A 24,112-nucleotide genomic window follows, 5' to 3' on the forward strand; every position below is an offset into this window, starting at 1 on the left:
TTATAATTTACTATTCCCTCTACATTTCAGTATTCTGATTCTTCAAATCTTATACATTTTATTTCACTCTACATTAAATGGTTTTTCAAGACCTACAAACAAATGCCATGCACGTGGAATTTTCTCTTCAATCTGCTTATAATGTTAATAACGATAATGAAAACTGCTCTATACATTCTAATGTTTTTTTTTCTGAAATTGAAATGATCTTCATAAAAATAGACCTTCTTTTCTTTTTCCTTTTGTTCTTTTCCACAAATATTTATTACATTAACAAAGTGCTTATTAAAAGAGATTTTGAATAATGAATATTATTTGTATAGTATCATCCCATGGTGATTAGTTTCCCAATAGCTGGAGGCAAGATATGAAATAATTTTAGCAGTATAAGAAAGATTTATTACACAATGTTGTAGATATCATATGTATTTAATCTGGGGAGAAAAACCATTCAGTTTACAAGAGTAATTTTTTCTTTTGAATTTTTATTACAAAGTTAAAAGTAATAAATCTATCACAAGATATATTAATCTTTATAATAAAATTTTTAAAACAAATTATTTTTTTTAAAGATTAAACCTTTGTCTTTTGTACTAACTACAGCAAAAGGTTTGCATGTTAATTTTTTTTTATTTATTAGCTATTTGAAATTTTAAATTCAGTTTCCCAAATTTATATTAATCTATAACAATGCACATTTGTCTCACATGTAGTGAAACCAACCAACTCTGCTTGCAGGGTTAGAAGTTAGTAATGTTCCATTTCAATTTACTGTTTCTAGCTATTTGAAAGTGCTTCCAATTAAGTTGGTAGCAACCCAGTTTCAAACCCTATTAAAACTTCAGTGAACAATTGAGTGTGTATATACATATTAAAAGTGATGCAAGCACAGATACATGGTATTAAATGCAATTACATTTGCCATTAAAAAAAATCTCTGTGAAAATCACAACAGTTCATCTTATACTTTTTATAGATCCATAGATAGAAAAAGACTAATCAAACTGCAGTTTCATATTACCAACAAAGATAAATAAACACAATTACAGGCAAGTTTAGCATGAAGCTAAAACTTTTAGGCAGAAAATTTTTAATAAATTCAGAAAGGGTTAGCTAATTCATAATGATATTCACATTTTATACATTTATTGCACTGAACATACAATTTTGTGGTTATCTGAATAAATAAATGCATGTCTATAACCTTTCTAAAAGTTCAATAAAAAAGGTAGATAGCTCATCAAAAAGAGACATCTTGAACTTGACATAACCTGACATTCCGACATAAATATGTAGATAGGTAATCAGAATTTTTACTATTTCAAGCCATGTTTAGCTCAGTTGGATGAATTTTTAATTATTCATCCAACTGATCAGATTTAACTATTATTGAATTTTCATCTAATTGGCATAGGAAAGACAGAAAGCTAACTTCTGTTTGGTGGTTCCATATACAACTAAAGCAGATAATTCTAGGCACCCTGAAAAAGAAAATAGAATACTGGAAGAAATACAAGATGGCAATCTAATATATGAAATATAACCAAGAGAAAACTTCAAGTATAGTATACTTCAACTATAGTATTAGCCTTTTGAATGATTTAATCATTATTTGAGAATCTGATTACACTGAATCAGAGGTAAATATATATTCTGAATAAATTGTGCAAGAAATATAACTTTAAAATTCCACTAAGACAACATATTTTTGCTATTTAGAAGTGAATTTCCATTTGCTCAAAGATACTTGATGAGACAAGCATCTTGCTTTCATTAATTAGGGTTGCAGCATCTTCAGTGCAGCAAACAGCTCACAAAATAAAGTGGAAACAGGATCAAACATCATAACAAATCTAGTAACCTTATGTATATCTGTCAGTATACTAAGTGATTTTTAGAAGTAAAGGTGTGTTTAGTTTGCCATTTTATTTTCATATTTTGTCAAGCATATTTTTCAGGAAACCATACATTTTTTATCATACTTGATTTGAATGAAAATGAAATTGATTGTTCTGCCACAAAATATTTTATTCTAAATATTGGAAGGAAACACAGTCTTCATCTGGTAAATCAGGGCTGAGAAAAAAATGATGGTGAATATTAATGATACTTGCGTCAATTACAAAAAAACAAAAACTTGCATGATCTTAACTAGCATGCAGGAATGTTATAAGAGTTCTTACTATGCTTTTACTATTGCTATAAAAGTGCTTGTTTTATTTATGTGCACTGTAAGCTGTATTACTTCATGATTCCATGATGTTCCACAACTTTATAGTGCAATTTTAATTTTTACGATGAAGTTAAAGAAAATAAGTACAAAATGACTTATGGCACCATTATTACAACATTTGAATGATAAAAAGTCAAAATAAATATAAAAATGAAATTCTAAACAATAATGGCTACCTCAGTTGTTTTGTATTGGTGTAAGTTACTACAAAGCAGCATGATAGTAGGATCCAAGCAATAGAAACATGATTTTTGTGGAGTTAAGGGCTGTTCGCAATCAGACTGGTTATCCAATGTATATACATGCTGATTTAAACATCTACAGCTTTGATTAAAAAAATCAGAGGTTGTTGCAACTGTTTGTGGCAACATTCGAAAAGGATGTCAAACAAAAGATTATCCCTAAAGGTTCAGTATTATAATCTACAAAGAAAAAGGAAAGTTGTATGACCTGAAGAATTTATGAGAATGAAGGGTGTCATAAAACAATGTCAACTGTAATAATAAGTATAAAAATATTAAGTGCCAAGAAACCCCCTTAGGGCACTTATTTAGTGAGTCAAAATGGTATCACTTTTAACAGGTTTTTCATGATTTTTGAGAGGTTATAACTTTTTTATTAGTACAATAACAAGGAACTTTTTTATTTGTCATAAACATCTACAAAAACACTAAGTTGTGGAAATTTGAAATTTTTATCACCAGCCCCAAAATTTGAATGTAAAAAAAAATTAGTTTTCAAAAATTCATAAAAATTTAGGGGTAAGTACATCACCATTAATATTATTTATTGTAAAACTACTAATATATGCCTACATATAAAAAAATAATTCAAACTGTATATGCCATCCCTGCCTCTTGAAAAAAATGACAAAAAGTGAAATTTCATCACAGTCTTTCATGTTCAAATTTATTGGTAATTTTCTCATAGAAAGAAGAGAAAAAAGCAAATAAACCACTGGACCAATCTTTTACCTTGAGAAAATATTATTAAACTGCTTTTTGTTTCATCCTTCCAGGACCAATAGTTGTTTAGTTATAATTTTTTTCTGTAAACACTTACAATAACAAAAATTGGCATGCACATCATAACAAAAATGGCCGCCACAGATAAACTGCTTAAATAAAAAATTAAAAAAAAAAGTTTTAAGGTCCTGAAACATGTAGGAAACAAGTGGGCGAGTTACAATTTTTTTTTAATTTGTCATGCAACGAGCTTGTTTTTTTGGGATACTTCAAATGGATTGACCCAGAGACAATCTTGCAAATTAACTTAATATAAGATATTATTTATCAAATTTATAGAACAAAATATTATAAATTTAATACTAGAGTTCTGTTAAAATAAAAAAAAAAAAAAAACTAATTAAAAAACATGAAATAAGGAAATAAAAATGAACATTTGATTATGTTGATGCAATTGTAATCTAAGAACTAGAATTAGTAATGGAAATATCAATATACCTTAAAAAACAATAAAATGGATTTTGGTCATTATGATCAAATAGTGTATAACTAATAACTTCTCAAATTGGCTACTGTGCCAATTTTAATATTAAATGAAATTTAAACCAATAAATCATAGTAATTAGAAAAGTTACACTTACCAACATTAATTCCAAGAATCAATTTTCACAGGATCTGTATCTTCAGTTTGTATAATTACATTAAAATATATTTTTATAATTTTTGAATTTGCCAAAATTGTTATTTTTTTATAAATTATGAATTTATTAAGCATGAATATGCAAATATTCTGCTGGATAAATTACAATTCTACATTCTGTTTTGAACAGCAGTATTTGTGTATTCATCCATAATAAATTCAAAATTTATACAACAGTAACAATTTTGACAAATCCAAAATTCAGAAATTATAAAAAGGTATTATTTTAATATAATTAAGTACCAACTGAAGATGTGATATCCCACAAAAATCAATTCTTGGAATTAATATTAATATGTTAAGTTTAACTTATTACCTGTGTTTTGTTGGTTCAAACTTCATTTAATATATATATATATATATATATATATATATATATATATATATATATATATCACACACACACACACACACACAAACACACACATAAACAATTTTTTTACAGATATGTTATTTAGTGTTGATCTATTGCAATTATACAGAGTGAGCAACATAAAACTGAACCCATAACGTAACCACTACAGAATCGGTAGGTTATGTTGGAATGAAATTTTATGAATGGTATGGATGAATTAAATAAGAAAAACATAAAACGTAATTTAAAAGTTGCTTTATTTACCTTACTGTTACAAAAGATGCTCAAAATGACCACTCTGGTCATTGATGCAATTTTGTGCTTGACTGATCATATCAGTCGAGTTCGGTTTTATGTTGTTTACTCTGTAGATCTTAAAAGATATTCTTTACAAAATTTTAAGTTTCTAAATTCATACAAAATTAACAGAAACTAAGAAAAACAAACTACAGGAGACTAAGATATTTTTTCTTCTCACTTTTTATTTTAATTTTTCCATTTCATTTTAATAGTTAGCATTCCCTGTTTACAACTCTTGTTCAAATTATTCTGGTTTTAATGATTCTTCTAAAAAAAGTATGAAAAATGTTGTACAAAAAAAAAAAATTCCTAGATAATCTTTATCAAATTAAAAACACTTTATCTGAAGCCAATTAACTATTTCCTTTTTCATTTATTTAATAGCCTAATTGCTGCTATGTTTTTAAGTCCTGGAAAATTGGGGAAATTTACCCTGTTCATTTACTTTGCAATTAAAGTCTGTTTTTACCCACCTCTTCTTAATCTAGCTCAATCATATCTATTTTCAGTTTTTCCATCATTAATTTTTCTTTTCGTTCAATAAGGTTTGAGGTCAATACCACATTGTGAATGGAGTCCGGTACCAGAAGCTTGTAGTCAATCGCATTAAAACTTTCAGAATTTTGAAGTATTGTAAGGCAGATAACAGCAACTGGCTATATGTTCTGCTCTGGGCAATTATGTGTCATTATTACTTGCTTTATTTATGGACTCAATTTAATTAAATAACTGTGCAAGTAAGATGCTATTTCACTACCTTTTCTCTGAGATAGAAGTAGCTACAGACAGTCATTATTACAGTTCTGAAAAGTTAAATTGAGAGTCTTAAGTTTTTGGAGCTAAAGCGATACAAAATTTTGTAGAAATGGAGCAAGCAGACAATGCTGCAAATGAAATGTTAGATTTTGATTATCTCCTTTGATCAGTGATTTGTTCTTCCTTTTCTATTTATAAGCAGTCAGTTGTCTGATTCTCTATAAAAAAAATCTTATACTGCAATCTGTACAAGAGCAGCAAATTTTAATAATGGTACAGCCAACAGTTAACAGAATTAATGTTGCTTTCTGAAAATTTCTGCTAAGAAACTACATACTCCTTTCATTCTGCTGCATTATTCAGCTTGAAGAAAACCTCTTTTTTAAATTAGTTCCAACAAACATTTGGTTCTCATCAAATAGTTGCAGCAAGCAAGATTTGGAAACTTTACATTTTTCATCTTCAATTTCAACATAATATCGTACTATTTGTAAACAGTAACTTACTTCTTTTACCTTCAGTTCTTTTTCTTGAAGTGGTGATGTCTTGTACATCCATCACCTTAGTAATGTAAGATAATCTCTATCTATTCATTCCACAAAATTTCTCAAACAACTAAGTTTTTACGATTAGGTTCTGAAAGAATTTTTCTACATTTATTTTGATAAAGGTTCAATTTTTTTTCTCTGAACTAACTTGCATTCTTGTTTTTTCCTGAAGAAGGCAACTGCCTAGCTTCAGATAAAAAACTTAAAATATTTAAATCAGTTGAATCACTCTCAGTGAAGTAAACATAATTAATTATCGATAAAAAAAAGAATGATCTGCATATATTTCTTTCATGTAATACATGGCTCCTTATTACTTGAACTACAGCATTCATCTTCATGATTATAGGAAGGGTCCATTGTTTAAGTGATCACTTTCATTGCTTCTAATGAACTTGATAATTCATCACGAATAGGTAATAAACTTAAACCTGAAAAAACCAACAAATGACAGGATTTAAAAAATTCACTTTACAAAAAACTTATTAATATTATTATATGAAAGTGATATTACTTTTAAAAACATATGATTTTAAAATGTTCAATAATCAATTTATACAAATTGTACGCCCTGATACCTAACCTCAGGTCACACTCTTTTTCACTTTTTGTATTTTTAAATAGTTTGCACTAACACTTATAAATTTATTTGAGAGGTTATCTCTAAAGTAAAGACTGTTTCAGTGTAAAAAAAATTATTCTGAAAACTTTATAAATATTTTTTATTTCTCTTAAACTACATACCTTATATTACTTCTCTATAGAATCACCACATGAATTAAGACTTCATTGTAGCGATACACCAATTTCAATATACCCTCGTCATATTCTTCTGCCGCCAGTCCATTTACCAACTGATTAACAGCATTTTTAAGTTCATTGTCACCCGTGAATTGCTTACCACTTAAAAATTCTTTCACTTTCCAAAACAATTGGTAATCAGAAGAAGGTAAGTCCGGACTATATGGTGAGTGATCGTAAAATTCCCATCTAAATGTTTTCAGAAAATGTGTCGGACCTGCAACATGTGAACGTGCATTATCATGCTGCAGGATGATGCTGTCAGACAGCCACCCAGATCGCTGATTTTGAATGGCATGTCGTAGCTTACGTAGAATTTTGCAGTAGATTTCTGCATTTATAGTCGTTCCACGTGACATGAAAACAATCAGTAGTATACCAAACCGATCCCAAAAGACTGTGGCAATCAGTTTGCATCCAGATGGCTGTGGCTTGACCTTTGTTGGTCTGGTTGATGACTGAGGATGACACCATTCACTTGGCTGCAGTTCTATCTCTGACGTGTAATATGAAATTCATGTTTCATCGCCAGTAACAATCAAATTAAGGAACTCATCACCTTTTTCTGTGTAGCGCATCAAAATTTCCAAAGCAGATCCCATTTGGATTTCTTTGTGACGTTCCCAACATCGCAAAAAAACGTTTTGATGGTTTAAAAAACATATGACTCCACGTATTTCACAGTCAGCGGCAACATCGATTTCCCTTTTCATTTTATAATGTAATAACTCACACATAATCAAAGATTCTACAACGCGACAACTTACAGACAACAATGCAGTGTGTACATGCAGTACAATGTGTACATGTGTACAATGCAGTGTGTGTGGCCTTGAATGACACAGGTTTGCCAACCTTATTAAGGCGAGAAATTTCCCAGCGGTCTTTACTTTAGAAATATCCTTCGTACTTTAAGGCTGTAATTATCTTAAGAGATTTCAAAAACACAAAAAAGCATATATTAATTAGTTATTTATTTTACTTACTTTTAGTTTCACCAACAGTATTCCACATGACTTCTGATAATTATTGTTCAGTAACGAATACAAGCATTCCAGTTTCTGAAAGTCACTCTTTTTAAAATAAAACTCGTATACTTGTGTTTACAACCACAACAGTAGTTTTATATACAATATCTAAATTATATTGATAGCTTTTTATATACTACCAACACTGGAGAATTAAGTAAACAAAAAGAAAATAATAAAAATAAAAACACTCAACAATGTAAATTTTTCTGGGAGAGCTAGAAAAGCTTCACATTCTACAGAATGCTTTTTATGAGAAAAATTAAGTAATAGAAAAAAGTACACAAGTAAAGAATTTGATGAATGTGGAACTGTTGTTATTCTATTTGCTTAGTAATATTTTAAGATACAAGACCCATAATGACCGTATTTCCCCCACCTTCTTTACTAATTGTAACAAAAATAAAATAGGATCACTGACCCATATTATAAATCACTGTACAGAATTTCATAAAAATCAGTTAATCCAGTCTGAAGATATCAAGTAAAATGATGATAACTGACATAAAATAAAACACAAGAAATTAGACTTGTCCTCCATCCTTGCATGAAATTGTCCACATACATAACAAAACTGACAATGTAATGGAATTACCTAATTAGTGAGAGAGTCTTGGGGTCCAAAAACAACAAAAAAGAAAAAAAAGTTTTTTGCCATAAAAAAGGTTTTAAGGGAATTTGAATAAGACCACACATTATCAGAAAGTATTGTGCTACCCAAAAGGCATTTAATTACATAAACAAATTTGCCAGACCTTTGAGTAAAGTTTTGAGGTACAGGATCCATGAGATCTGTACTTCCCTGCTCCCTTAAAAAATAGCAACCAAAATTAGATGGCATCAGTGCCTGGAGTAGATTCTTTATATATAGTATGTGATATAAGTACATACCTAGGGGAAAAAACTATTTTGGCAATTTAGAGAAAAATATGTTAAAATACAAAATATGACACATCACATTTAGCACAATAAATAGATGTTTCAAACCTGTGAATAAAATGTGTAATAACGGTTGAATTATTGACAGTACATTTACACTCAACTGTAGATTTGAAAACATTCTATGAGCTGCAGAATATTACAACAACTTTTCTGTTCAAGGAAATTGACTTAGAATACTTTTCAAAGTCACTTCTACAACATTAATTATTCTATACCTGTTTTGACCAGATTTTGAAAGTACTTAACACTCTGAACTAGCAACAAAGATCAGCCTGTTTCCTAAAAAAAAAGTTTAATGAGTTTAATTAATATCCTCCTACCCTTTTATTTTTTATCTGACTAAACCAAGAGCAATAAGGGGTCAGGATGAAGCTTTTGTTTATATTTCAATTATGGGAGTGGACTAGGTACATGATACCGAATGGGTGAGCAATTCATTTTTTCCAAATAATCACCTGAAGCTGTCTTCAATATGGTGTTCAAAAATGTTAATTTCATGAAAGTGTAAATGATGATTTTCATATAAAACATTCTAATTAAATGTGATTTTCTATAATCAGTTTTTCATTTCACTAATAAACTGGACAATCTGATTTTACATTAACTTATATTTAATTTCCTTCAGGATTATCACTGACATATTGCACTGACAGCACAATTCCTCAGCCTTAGCATGTAAACTAATGACATCTTTTTGCCAGTAACCTCTAATTAATAAATGCTAATAACATGAAAATACCTAATGGAAAGTACATTTGACCTATGTCAAATGTAGAATACTTTCAACTGTCTATATAAAAAAAAATCATCTAATAAATATAACTTTCATTGCTCCTACTTCATTATTTCAGTTTCTATCAGATGTTCGTGCCATAGTCAAACTAACTGGATGCAAAATGATGGATCCTACCATTTTTTAAAGACGTCTCGCTTTCTTTGTTGTCAGAATAGAAATTTGAATAAATTAAATAATAAAAAATTAAAATATGATGTTTTCACATGCATCTTATTTAAAAAGAAAACAGTTATCCTTAAAAACATACTTTACTAAATATTTAAAAAAAAAAAAAAAAAAAAAAAAAAAAAAAAAAAAAAAAAAAAAATGATTTTCATAGATTTTTTACACTGCTTCCTATTTCTGAAATTACAAATAATTTACTAAATTTCCTTCAGCTTGAATTATGATTAGTTTTTTGAGTAGATTGGCTGGAGAAATGCAATTTCTTACTAATAGTAGAAACACTGATGAGTGTGAATCATGACACTGTAAGTTGAAAAATGTTATATTCCCATCAATAAAATTCCCAGAACCAACATTTATAACAATGGATTATTTTCAATTGTTAGTTGAAACCAACTAACGAAAAAAACTCGTCGTTTTTCAACCAGTTGAATAACAATTTTGTTGATTTTGTCCATAACAGTTGATGAAAATTATTTTTAAAAATTTTAATTTCTGTAAAGAGAAACTGAATCAAATTTTACAATAAAATATTTTTATTGAGTTATTTCAAAATGTTTTCAGTTATCTTTTTAATAATCTTTAAATACTGGGTTAGTTAATATTTCTGGTGGCAGTTTTTCTTAATTAAACAGAAACATATTAAGAATATAGTAAAAAAATATATTGGATTGAATTCTGTCAGTATAAAATATATAAAAGTTGTGCCTGTGTATGAAATGTATAAAACAATGTAACACCACAAAAACAACTCTCAGAAACCATAAATGCGCTAACATTATCTCATATATGCCTAATGCCTCACTTTAGGGACGTTTAAATTTAGGTAATTTTTCTACACACTTCTTTTATATAAGGGAAATATTTTATCAACTGCTTTGGTTGGCTCTCCTGGAACTTCATTTGGTGCCAATAGCCAGTTGGTTACATATTTGCTGTGAGATGGTTTGTTGAACTGCAAACTCTTATTATGATCACAATGGTTTCAAGTAACAGTAAGTTTACAACTGTAATAATTTGATTTTGTTTTAATTCACATTTAATTACTTACAAATGATGAAATTTGTACTGAACATTTGAGTTATTTTGTTATGGTAGTATATACATATTTGTTATCTTCTGACTAATATCTGCACCCCTGTAATGGGGCAATAGGCACAGGTTTTTGTAAGTTTTTCACAGTTTTCTTTTATATTTTGTTAATTTTATATATAATTACTGTTAAAATGTGCATAAAATATTCAAACTTTGATTATTTCCTAATTTTCTATTACGTTCTAGGTTACTTTATGTATTACAAAATTGAAATATGATAAAATTGTTACCTACCCACAATAAAGTTATTCTATTTGTTAGTGGGCTTAAAGAAGTTTTATTTATTATTTATATTTAATATTATTATTTATTATTATATAGAAGCCTTAGGATTAGAACCATATTTTTTTTTAATATTTATGAGTCAGTGACTGCGACTGTCTTGAAATAATAGAATGTATATATTTTCAATGATTGTATAAAATTATGTTTACCAGTTGTACAACTGCCACATTAAAGTGGCACTTTGAGTAAAAATCAAAATTACTAGAAATCCGTAGTCATGAATTATATTAACAAATTTATCTGTATTTATTTATTTATTATATTTAAAATTTATTATACAGTAGTATAAAAAAATATACACATATTTCTTTAGCTAGTAATTGGTGTATTGTTTCTCTCTTTTTGTTTAGCCTCTGGAACCACCCTAAAATATTAATTCAGAGGATGATATGCATGAATGTAAATGAAATGTATTCGTGTACTGTCTCAGGTTGACCATTCTGGCTCGATGGTTTGAGCGATGACCAACAGTTTGTTGTTGCCGACATATACACTACAACACCTAAAAATCATCTTCTCAGTGATGAAGACTGTCTGGATATCAACTTCTAACTGGAAACCAACTTCATGCATCGGCTTAACTTCATGTGAAAAGAATTACTTCAGATGGCGTAGAAAATATTGTAATCGGTGGTGATGACACAGAATTGTCTCAAAATTCAACTGTTCATCCAATTAATTTGAATACTGATATTCCAAGCACAAGTACTGACTATTTTGCCTAAAGGCAAAAACCTAGCAAAAACACTACTTTGCCTAAAAAAACACTTCCTCCAAAATGTAAATGGCAAGAAATTAATATTTCTTCAAAAAATGAGTGAAAATGGAAAAGACCTGATTTTTTAAACGAAGACTTGTCTCCTATTCATATTTTTTAATTATTCTGTGACTTGAAAGTAACTGATCTAGTTCAATCCATAACATTTGCGTTACATAAAAGTAAACACTGTTTTACACTGGCTTCTGATAATACAGAAGTTATTATTGTAATTTCATTGTTTAGTGGTTAGTCTAGAAATCCTAATGTCTAAAAATTGACAATATTGGGATACCAGCTGTGATACCCAACATAATGGTGTAGCTAATGCTATTTCCAGAAATAGGTTTGAGGAAATACTCAGATACTTTCATTTAAATAACAACAATCATCTGGATTTTGAGGACAAATTCACAAAAAATACGTCCTTTGTGCAGATTAATTAATAAAAAATGGATGAAATATTTTCCTGGCGATACATATGTTAGCATAGATAAATCTATGGTTCCATATTTAGGACACCATAACACTAAATAACAAATGCCAGTAAATCCTATTTGGTTTGGTTTTAAGTTATGGTCACTGTGCACTCATCTTGGATATTTAGTCCAAGCTGAGCCCTATAAGGGGGCTTACACTGGTAACACTAATTCAGATGTTGGAGTTGATAGCTCTGTAGTTTTGAATTTGGTTGAAAAGTTACCATCAGGTAATGGTTGTTATATATTTTTTGATAATTTTTTTATATCGTTAAAATTATTAGATGAGCTAAAAAAGAAAGGGCCCGATGGTACTGGTACTATTACAATTAATCAAACTGAGAAAGCACCTTTACTTGAAAGTAAGGAACTTAAAAATTTAAGCAAGGTGAATATTACCAAATAACATTCCATCAGCAGCACAACTATTCAATATAATGACAATAACAATGTTACACTAGCATAAAATAAAAGTGGAGTATATCCTGTGGCATAAATAAATGCTGAAATAAGGAAAAGAAAAAAGTTATATAAAACAGCCATCATGGCTGTTTTAATATGAATTCAATCAATATAACACACTTATAGGAGGAGTTGATTGGTTTTATCAAAATGTTTCAGTATACAAAACAACAATTAGAATGAAGTGGTATTGGAAGTTGCTGTGTTCACATTAAATGCCAGTATAAACAATGCCTATCAGCTGTATAAATTAAAACCACATGGCCAGGAACCGAGCTCTCTTGGGTTTTAAAAGATATATTGTTCAAGAATATCTCAGCATGTACCTCTTGTAAAAATAGTGGCGATAGGTACAAAACCTAAAGCAATAAGATAAGTGTCTCTGATTTAGTAAGACTTGACATAAGAGACCATATAATAATATCAAACAAAACTCAAGTGAGATGTAGACAGCGTCATAATAATATGTTAAAAAAATCCGATTTGTATACCATATGACTTCCTTGTATGCCTATTAAATTACATATACACATTTTTTTTAAAATGAAAAGTACATAACATTTTAATACGTTTCTAAATTATAATTTTCAATTAATAGTAAATAATCAGATGTTTCACCAAATCTGATGGTAGACACCATATGACCTCCTTGCACGTCTATTAAATTACATATACACATTTTTAAAAGTACGTAATATTTGTTTTATTAATAACTTGTGATTTTTTTCATATTTTTTTTTTATTGTTATTATTGAATTATTATTTATTGTAAAAATGTTTATACAATAAAAGTTTAATAATTATTAATAAATCAATATATTTAAATTAAAAAAAAAGAAAATGAAGTCGCATTTGAATCGATGTGCCTTCCCCTTGTAAGATCCAAATATTTCATTAATTAAAATTTTATTTGGCTATAACTCTGGAACCAATGAAAATAGGTACCATTTATGATATAGTGTTGAAAAGCTCTCAATGACGGGTGATTACTGCAGTTAAGAAAAAGTCCAAAATCCAATTTTTTGGGATTTTGGGCTTTTTTGGACACTCTTGGTCCAGTTGATTGCCATCAAAAGGAGAGGTGCACATTTAGTTGTTACAACAGTCCTAAATCCAAAATTTCAACATTCTACGGCTAATCGTTTTTGAGTTTATGCGAGATATGTATGTACATACGTACCTACAGACGTCATGCCGAAACTAGTCAAAATTGATTCAGGGATGTTCAAAATGGTTATTCAACTTAAAATCTATAAACCAAAATTTTTCGCGATCACAATATGCCCTTTACTTCATATAAGGAAGTAAAAATGCAAAACGTGTAACATAGAGTGCCACGTACATTTTTTTGAAAAATTTCACTCTTGAATTGTAACTGATATAACAACTAAATAACAACTAATAACACTTAAATGAAGAAATTAAAAAAAAATTTTTTTTTAATTTAATCACCTACTACTTTTTTAAATTAATCTAAATCTGTTTATATAATTTTGATATTACCTGTTAAAATAATTTTTAAATCTCAAAATAATTTCAATTTTTATATTAAAAGTTTCTTATTTTTTGTTGTACCTAATTAACATAATTTCTATTCCAGCTTAGTATTTTTAAATAAAATCATGTTTTCTACAATATTATGAATTTATACTTCATTTTTGTATCAATAATTTACATATACCTGCCTATGCCCAATGCCCCAAAAATAGGGACGATGGTTTTCTAGAAAACTATTATCTAAAAAGAAAAATTGTCATTGTCAATAATATATTGTAAAAAACACCAAAATATATGAAAATGATAAAATTTGAAAACAAAGGATTAATTTGGACTATTAAAAAACAAAATTACTTTACTCTCCAGAACAAATATTATTTTATGGCCTTCCCATGGGTTCACTTATGTTTAGCATCTTAGACGAGATTTTTCTATAACGTACACAAAAAACATGTACAAACACATGTACTCACCAACAACAAACATGCTTATGACTCAATTTTATTGAAAAGCATCACAAGACAGTGTGAACAACTACAGTACATCAAATACTTGTAAAACTCAAATTAAAAACTTTACAACTGAATATGAACAGAATAAAACTAATTAATTTTCTTGACCTAACCATAAAAAAAAAAAGACTAACAATGACAAATACTTTCATTCGCAACACCTTAAACCACTTAACCCTATGCGAACTATCTGCTTTTAGAACTACAGTCAACTAAATAAGGACCATTTAGACTGAAAACTGTATCAAACTCAACATTATAAAATACACAGACAAACAGAAGGGAAATGTCACATTTAGTGCAATGTTTATTCCTATGTTTAAGAAAAAACAATATTGCAAAACAGTTAAAAATGAAACAAGTGCAGAATAAAGTATTTTCTTGGGCAGGAAATATCCATGGAGTTAACTGTGCTTGAACAGCCTGTATAATATCAACATAAACAGCATGAGAAAACATATGTTACTTTTATGGTTTGCTCACCAAAGGTTTATAATTATTTTTTGGTACTATCAAACAGTTTTTTTTCAATTAATTACTTTTACGTATTCAAATTATTTATTATAAAATATGCCACTTTTTAAGATTGCAAAAAACTACTTGATAAACTATGAAAAGATCTGAACAAAATTTTATTTATGCATATTTAATTTACTTGCATAGTTCTAGTTTGTGATAATTTTTAATTTAACATTTTCTTTTTTTTATCTCCTACTTCTGTGCACGAAGTAAAGGAAGTATTGTGATCACGAAAAATTTTGATTTTCAGATTGCAAGGGAAATATCCATTTTGACCGTCCCTGAATCAATTTTGACAAGTTTTGGTATGACGTCTGTAAGTACGTATGTACATATGTATCTCGCATGACTCAAAAACGATTGGCTGTAGAACGTTGCAATTTTGGATTTAGGACTATTATAATATCTAATTGTGCACATCCTCTTTTGATTGCAATCAACCGAACCAAAAGTGTCCAAAAGAGCCCAAAATCCCCAAAAAATCTGGATTTTGGACTTTTTCTTAACTGCAGTAATAAGCCCTCATCGAGAGCTTTTCAATGATATAACAAGGTACTTATTTTCATTGTTTCCAGTTATAACCAAATAAAATTTTAATTAATGAAGTATTTGGATCTTATAAGGGAAGGCACAATGGTTAAAATGTGATTTATTAGTAATTATTAATCCATGACTGTAAAAAAAAGTTTTACTATAAATAATTATTATTCAATAACAATAACAAAAAAATATGAAAAAAATCATAAGTTATAACTAAAATAAAATTTTATGTTCTTTTAAAAATGTGTGTTTACTTTAATAGGCACTATTACACATGTGTATAAAATGTATAAGTAATAGATTTGGTGAAACATCCGATTATTTAATATTAATTGAAAATTATAATTTACGATCGTATTATTTTTGGATTTTCTAGTTTAATTTCTATTTAATTAATTAAATCTGGAATTTCTGTTTAATTTTATCTACATTAAAGTTAACTACAGTGAGTGAAAAACAGACCCTCACAAGAACAACATATATACTGAGGTATACATCCCTGATCTTTAATAAATTGCCAAAAATTATTATCTTTTAGTTTATTACTCCTCTAATATTGTCAAACAGTATTTTCCCTAAACTGGAGTTGATCATCATTTCATTAATGATGATCAACTCCAATTTATTTTTTATTTTTTTGTTGCCAATCATTTAATCGCTCTTTGGTTTGATACAATTCTTCTGATCTTAATTTGTGTACATGTTCTCTCATTTGTGTACAAATTTTCTCTCTCTTTATATTCATCAACCTCTCCTAATCATTTTATAATTTCCTTGGACTTAACATTTTCTTCCTTTTTATATTTATCATCTTTTCTCAATCTTTATTCTTTCTTTAGTTTTAACATTTTCTTCCTCCTTATATTTGTCATCTTCTCTTAATCTTTTTAGTTTTTCTTTGGTTTTAACATTTTGTTCCTCTTTATATTTATCATCTTCTCTTCTTAAGATTTTCTTCCTCTTCATATTCATCTTCTTGTCTCTTTTTGAGATATATTTCTTTATGTTATCTTTCTTTTTCCTGTGTTACTGTTTCTTTTTCATTTTTGATTATTCACCAAATAATCCAATAATAAAAACTGAATATTTTACACCATAGGATCAAAATGAACATTTGTAACAAGTATATGGGAGTTTACTAAATGGTACAGTTTAATTATTGTTAACTTTTATTTGTACGAAACACCAGAAATCTGAAACTTTTGTTAATCAGCAACTCACAAAGATACAAATAATACTGATCTAGTAATACAAATAATAAAGGGACTTTTACTCTATCCTAATAAATATTTCATGTAAGATTGTTGAATTAATAATTGTATAAATATTTGATGTTAACAAAAACGAATATTTCAGCAATTGTGTAACTGTCTTTAATAAAGAATTTGAGGATTGTATCTCACTTACAAATGAAATAAGTTTAAATGAAGTGCAGCAAAAAATGTGTATATGTAATTTAATAGGCATACAAGGAAGTCATGGGGTGTCCTCATCAGATTTTTTGTTTTTAAATAATTGATTTGTTAATATAATTGGTCTTTTTTTCATAATAGAAATATTTTGTAGAAAAAAAAAATCCAGTTCAATCCTAAAACTAGATGTTAATGTTATAATCTTCATTTAATCAAAGGCAAATAAGAGTTTATAAATTTGATTAAAATTAATAATGTAAAAAAATTTTCTGCAGTTGATTTGACAAATAAATTTCTTTTTATATTTCTTTATATTTATCACCACGGCATAAAATTGTAAAGCTGGTCTGCAAAAATAAAATAAAACTGCAAAAAGCTGGAGGTGGAGAGTAGATGGGATTACATTTATTTAATCACTGTTCATGTTTTAAAAAAACATATGGACCAGAAAAATAGAAGAAAGTTTTATATCAGGATAAGAATGTTTAAAACCAAAGTGCATTTTGATAATAATAAATATATCATAAAATATGAAATAATATGATAAAACACGAAATTCAGCTACAGAAATAAAAAGTTCCACATTTAGGGTCAAATATTTTGAAACAATATTATTTTTATACTTTAAATAAAAGACAAGCTTTCTTTTATAGAATGCTTCCTGTACAATCGTTGGTTTTTACTCTACAAAAAGGTAATTCAGGAATGGTTAACCATTAAAGAGGTCATACAGAATACTGAATACTAAAAGAACTGAGAGAATGACAAAAATTCTACACAAACCATTTGTAGATTCTAAAAGAACTTAGAAATACAATTCTAAAAAAAATACAATGATGCAATGTGCTGTTACAAAAAAGAAAATATAACTTGTAGAAAAGTGAAACCATGTTATCAACTTCACACTGTCAAGAACTGACAAGTGAAGAGAGAAATATCATGGGCTGACAATACATAAAAACGTGGTCTTTTTCGCAGACAGTAAACTGCATTATTGTGCTCATGATTTTCCTCATGTTTATCACCATTAAAATATTTTACTTGGCTCTTGCTCCCAAAAAAAACCAACACTGGTCGTTAAGGCTACTCCTGACCAACTTCATTATCTACCACATCATCATCAAGATCATCTACCACATTATAATGATGATCATGATAAACTTCATGATTTTCCATATGTTTATCACCATTAGAACTTTTTACTTGGCTTTTGCTCCCAATAAAACTAATACTGGTCTTTTAAGGATACTCCTGACAAACTTCATTAACTGAGAGTAAAGTGTCTAATTTTATTCCAACAACTCAATGGGCCAGAAATAAGAAACGTTATTTTACAGTTACAGTTAATACATTTTATATTTGTAAAATTTTTGTTCTCAGATTTTCTTATAAGTTATATTAATTACTGGTGCACAGTTATTATGGATTATTAATTTTTGAAAATTACATTTATAATATACCAGAGTTTGTAGAATTGCTGAGATCTTCTCAAGTAAATTAGTTTTATAGCCTACAAGAGATTATACAAATTAAATGTTCATGTCACAAAAAAGCCACAATTATATTGGCTGATGTCAAGCTGATAACAGAAAAAATGTTGAAAAACATCTTTTCTATCATTTATCAATTAGGTTTATAAATTTTCATATTGATTAGATAACCAGATTATTTTTTTACAATTTTAACATCATGATTTAATTCGCAAGTCTTTAACCTGTGTTTGTATAGATCACAATTTAGCTATTTACTTTCACTGTAAATTCACCTGATATCCAATTCAAAATAATGGAGCAGTAAAGTTGTCCACAGTGCTAACTGACTGAATTTTATACTGCATATCAGGTGACAGATTCATATCATAAATATTATTAGCGAGAATATGTGACTCAAATTTGCACAACTTATCATATGAAATTGTAATTGACACAAAACAATCTAAAGACTTACAATTTGTACCAAAGAACAATGTTCGGAAAATTAAAGTTTTTTATAATCTTGGCAAATAAAAACTAACACACAGATAATGAAAAACTTTCACTTATGATAAACTCATAATCCAATCAAATTTTTTTTACGTAAAAGCAACTGTTTGTCTAAACATACAATCTTTTGTCTCTGAACCACATTTCTTCATTCAAGAAGGTTTGGTTTTCCACTGATGTCCAAAAAATCAAGGTCAAGTTTGACGTTAAAATAAAATAATTGGTTAAATACAGCATTTAAAGTAAAGCAAAGAAGAAAATGTTTATGCAAAGAATAAATAAATGGCAATAATAAAGATTAATGATAATCTGGTGATGTTTAGCAATTATGTTTAGTAATTACATAAAATATGTTTAGAAATCTAATTCAAAATTTTCTCAATCCTACATAAGCAAATATAAATATATATATATATATATATATACATTTAAGTGACATTAATATAATAATATACTTGGGTCAATCCATTCCAAGTGACCCAAGGTTGGTTGCTTGACTAATTACAAAAAAATTGAACCTTACCCACTTTTTTCCTACATGTCTCAGGATCTTAAAACTATTCTTTATAAATTTTTTTTCAAGCAGTTTGTTTACCTGTGAAGGCCATTTTTGTTGCTGTACGCCAGCTATTTTTGTGATTGTAAGAGTTTATGGAAAAAATCATAACTAAAAAACTATTGGTCCTGGAAGGATGAAACAAAAACCAATTCAATCACAATTTCTCAAGGTAAAAGATTGGTACAGTAGTTTATTTATCTATCTCTCTTCTTTCTATGAGAAAATTATCAATATAGTTGAACATGAAAAATGGTGAAATTTCACTTCTGATAATTTGGTAAGAGGAAGGGATGGCATATGCAGTTTGAATTATTTTTTTATATGTAGATATATGTTAGTAGTTTTACAATAAATAATATTAATGGTGACATACTTATTCCTAGATTTTTATGAATTTTTGAAAACTAATTTTTTTTTAAAAATTCAAATTTTGGCTTCTAGCAACTCTGATGGGGCTGGTGATAAAACTCTCAAATTTCCACAACTTACAGTGTTTTTGTAGATGTTATGGCAAATAAGAAAGTTCCTTGCATATAGTACTAATAAAAAAGTTATAACCTCTCAAAAATCATGAAAACTTATTAAAAGTAATTTTAATAAGACCCTTTTGACTCGCTAAATAAGTGCTCCAAAGTGGTTTCTTGTCTTCTTTACACTTTACATTTTTTATATTTAGCCCCTATGTTGTTGAAGTTGATGTTTTCAATATTTTTAAAATTATTAATGGTAGGTCGTAATTTAATGATAACTTAACCAATACCAGTAACCTAATACAATTTTGATTAAAAAATGCTTGGAAATTTACCAGAACTGAGATTTCAATGAATAACCTACTTTTTTCAAGAATTCATTTTTATTTTTCTATTGGTTTATTTTTGTAAACACTATCGAAGAAAAAGTAAATCGTAGTAAACTTTAATTATTCTTCAATGAAAAGCCTGTTTTTGTAGCACTGAAAGTTTATTATTTAGTGTGGCTGACGAACAATTATGATATCTTTTCTGATAATTCTCTTGAAACTGTGTGAGAATGACCTATCATTGTAGTTACTTCAAGTGATGTCAACTTTCTCAGGACTTTGCAGATCAGTACCAACACTTTGTCTTGTTGAGACTTTTGAAATGATGCAAGTGGTCCAGTTGGGCGGAAAAAATTAACCTGCACATCGTCATTTTTAAGACTAATATCTACCACTTCTCCTATCCATCACTTATCATCATACACAGAAACAGTAGAGTCTTTTTCCTTAAGTGAAATTGGTACAATTCTTGACACAGGATGGTCTTTATAGTCCTTAGAGTCTGAAGTAAAGTATCACCTTACAATCTCTTCTAACACAGAAACATACTTGTGGTAGCTTCTAGTACCAAGAGCTCTTTCACAGCAGTCAAAACGGTTTTTTAGAGTTTCTGAAATCTTAGCTATCTTATCTGATTTAATCAAAACATTCTTGATGTTTTTCAGCTTGTGATTACAAAATGAATACATTTCATTAATGTTTAGTATCCGACTGTTTAATGGCCTTTGCCACCTCTTGTTTTATTGTTCCTCCCACACCATCATAGGCTTTTTCTCATGGGAAGACTCAAAGAATTGCCATTCGGCCTCAACGTCGAAGTTTTTTTTGTGCTGCACAAATTAGCAAAATTCTTTATATTTTTATACCCACTTGAAGCACCATCAGTAAAATAGATGAGTTTTTAATGTTTGATATACTTCCTTGAATGGTCTGTTAAACGTTTTTGAAAGCAATAAAAGGTTGCTGTATGGATATTCAAGTGATCACTTGAAATATACACTTTTCTGTTCTAATACATCATTTTCCTTGAAATGGAACACAAAAGGGTAAACTGTGGCTTGGCTGTTGACCCAATGGCTTGTATCTCATCTTGAACAAGGAATGAAAGGTTTTCTGCAAAGTCTGCCAACAGCAGACATTTTTCTTCACCTAATTCTAATTTTTTTCTTCTTGAAAAACTGAGCTTGAGATTTTGAAATGAAATTGTGAGTTTTCGGCTTTTCCAATTTTTCCACTAATGATTTGAAAAACTCATCTTTGGTCTGAAGAACAGTAATCATCTCTGCCCTATCGGCTGTCACCCACTGTTTGTACATTATTGTATCTGGCAACACATCATATTCTTCGAAAAAGTTTAGCATGTCAAACAATGCCTGCTTACCTGACATTTGGTGCACACATTCATCATGCAGCTGTAGTTATCCTTGTCAAAGATGTCTACAAAGTCCTCATAATCAACATTAATTTTGGGATCATCAATCATGAGTTTGATGTTCTGGTGGTTGGGGCAGACACAAACTGTATGAGTCCCAGATGCACCAGCCAAGATACACCATTTTGGTCGAAGTTCGCAGAACTTTGATCTTCCAGTTTTTTCTTAGGGTTTTCTCTTTTAAAGGAGACATAAAATTCATTTAAGTTTATCAGAACAAGGCGCTTTTGCTTTTGCACTTTGACACCATCAAATGCGTGCTAACACAATCCTTTACCAGGACACTGTTATTGTCATCTTCATAAAATAACACAACTTTTTTAATTGTGTTGTTGTTACTGATTCCTGTTTTACGTCTTTTACCTAACTCCGGTAGAATGCCTTGCTCATTAACTAATTCTCTAGTAAGTCTAACCAAATGCTCTGACACATTGAACTCTGATATTATTTTAGATCTGGTCCAAGATTGGGAAAATACACTAATATAATTTTAACCTTATTTTCTTTAGAAGCAAGAATACATTTTTCTTTTAGTTTTAAAATAAGATCATCACGTTCATGTGAAGAAGACTGAGCTGGATTTTCATTTTCAGAAACTTTTGAGTTTCTGAAACACAATTAAAGATTCTTTTCTAAGTTTTCAGATACCTTATTTATTTTAAATTTTAATGCTGATAGCCTTTGCTCCATGCTTAATTTTAAGAGCTTGCTCTAATGTTATTTATCTTAAGTTTTTCTTCTGTGTTTTTTTTTTTGAGTTCTCAAAGGGTCATAACAGAACTGTCCATAAAGGTGACTGAATTTTGACAAAAACCTTATTTCATGATATTTACAAACACTAGTGAATCTGAATTAACACGTAAAAAAATAAGTTGGTTTTCATTACTAAATTCACTAATTTTAATGAGTTCTTTTGGCACTGTACCATACACTGTTTTATGAGACTCTTCATTCACATAAATTCCTATGAAACAATGTTTTCCCATTGTTTTATGTTAAATTACTTGAAAATAATGTAAAAATTTAACTGATTTTAAAATTTGCAAATACATTACTAAGTAAAACTTATTTATTTAATAGACACTTCCAAAAACAGATTAAAATTTGAAACACTCGGTAACGATGTGAACAGATCACAGATTAATGTTAGACTGATTAGTCTGTAACTTCAAAACAAAATGATGCAACAAACATAAATGAGCATGTTGCAACATGAATTTTCCTGACAACTGGAAATGACTTCCAAGCGCCTGTTACAGCATGAACACTGGAGATGAATGGTTCAAACAAGTCTATTTCAACTGTAGTACTAAGTATAAAAATATTCAAGTGCCAAGAAGACAAGAAACCACACCCTTAGAGCACATATTTAGTGAGTCAAAATTGTATCGCTTTTTACAGGGTTTTCATGATTTTTGAGAGATAACATTTTTATTAGTATAATACACAAGGAACTTTTTTATTTGCCATAAACATCTACGAAAACACTGTAAGTTGTGGAAATTTTAGAGTTTTATCACCAGCTCCATCAGAGTTATTGGAAGCCAAAATTTGAATTTAAAAAAAAAATTAGTTTTCAAAAATTCATAAAAAATTAGGAATAAGTATATCACCATTAATATTATTTATTGTAAAACTACTAACATATATCTACATATAAAAAAATAATTCAAACTGCATAAGCCATCCCTTCCTCTTACCAAATTATCAAAAGTGAAATTTCACCATTTTTCATGTTCAACTATATTGATAATTTTCTCATAGAAAGAAGAGAGATGGATAAATAAACTACTGTACCAATCTTTTACCTTGAGAAAATGTGATTGAATTGTTTTTTGTTTCATCCTTCCAGGACCAATAGTTTTTTAGTTATGATTTTTTCCATAAACTCTTACAATCACAAATATAGGTGTGCACACAGTACCAAAAATGACCTTCACAGGTAAACTGCCTCAATAAAAAAAAATTTTAAAGAATAGTTTTAAGGTTCTGTGACATGTAGTAAACAAGTGGGTAAGTTCAATTTTTTCTGAATTGGTCAAACAATTAGTTTGTTTTTTTGGGCCACTTCAAATGGATTGACCCATTTTCAAGCACTATGTCGAATACATTTACTAGTGGTGGAATCCACTGGTAAATAAACATCAGAGTTAGTACACTTAGGAAAAGTGAAATGAAAAATAGGTTAAAAAG

At 28.7% G+C, this 24,112-nt stretch overlaps 1 protein-coding gene across 3 annotated transcripts in view; it reads right to left on the bottom strand.

Annotated features, from left to right (window-relative positions):
- The window catches only part of EloA (transcription elongation factor elongin A), a 126,707-nt gene that overhangs the window by 101,857 nt on the left and 738 nt on the right, over positions 1–24,112 (bottom strand). The window lies entirely within an intron of this gene.

This window comes from Lycorma delicatula, chromosome 1 (assembly GCF_047948215.1).
Source record: "Lycorma delicatula isolate Av1 chromosome 1, ASM4794821v1, whole genome shotgun sequence".
NCBI lineage: Eukaryota > Metazoa > Arthropoda > Insecta > Hemiptera > Fulgoridae > Lycorma > Lycorma delicatula.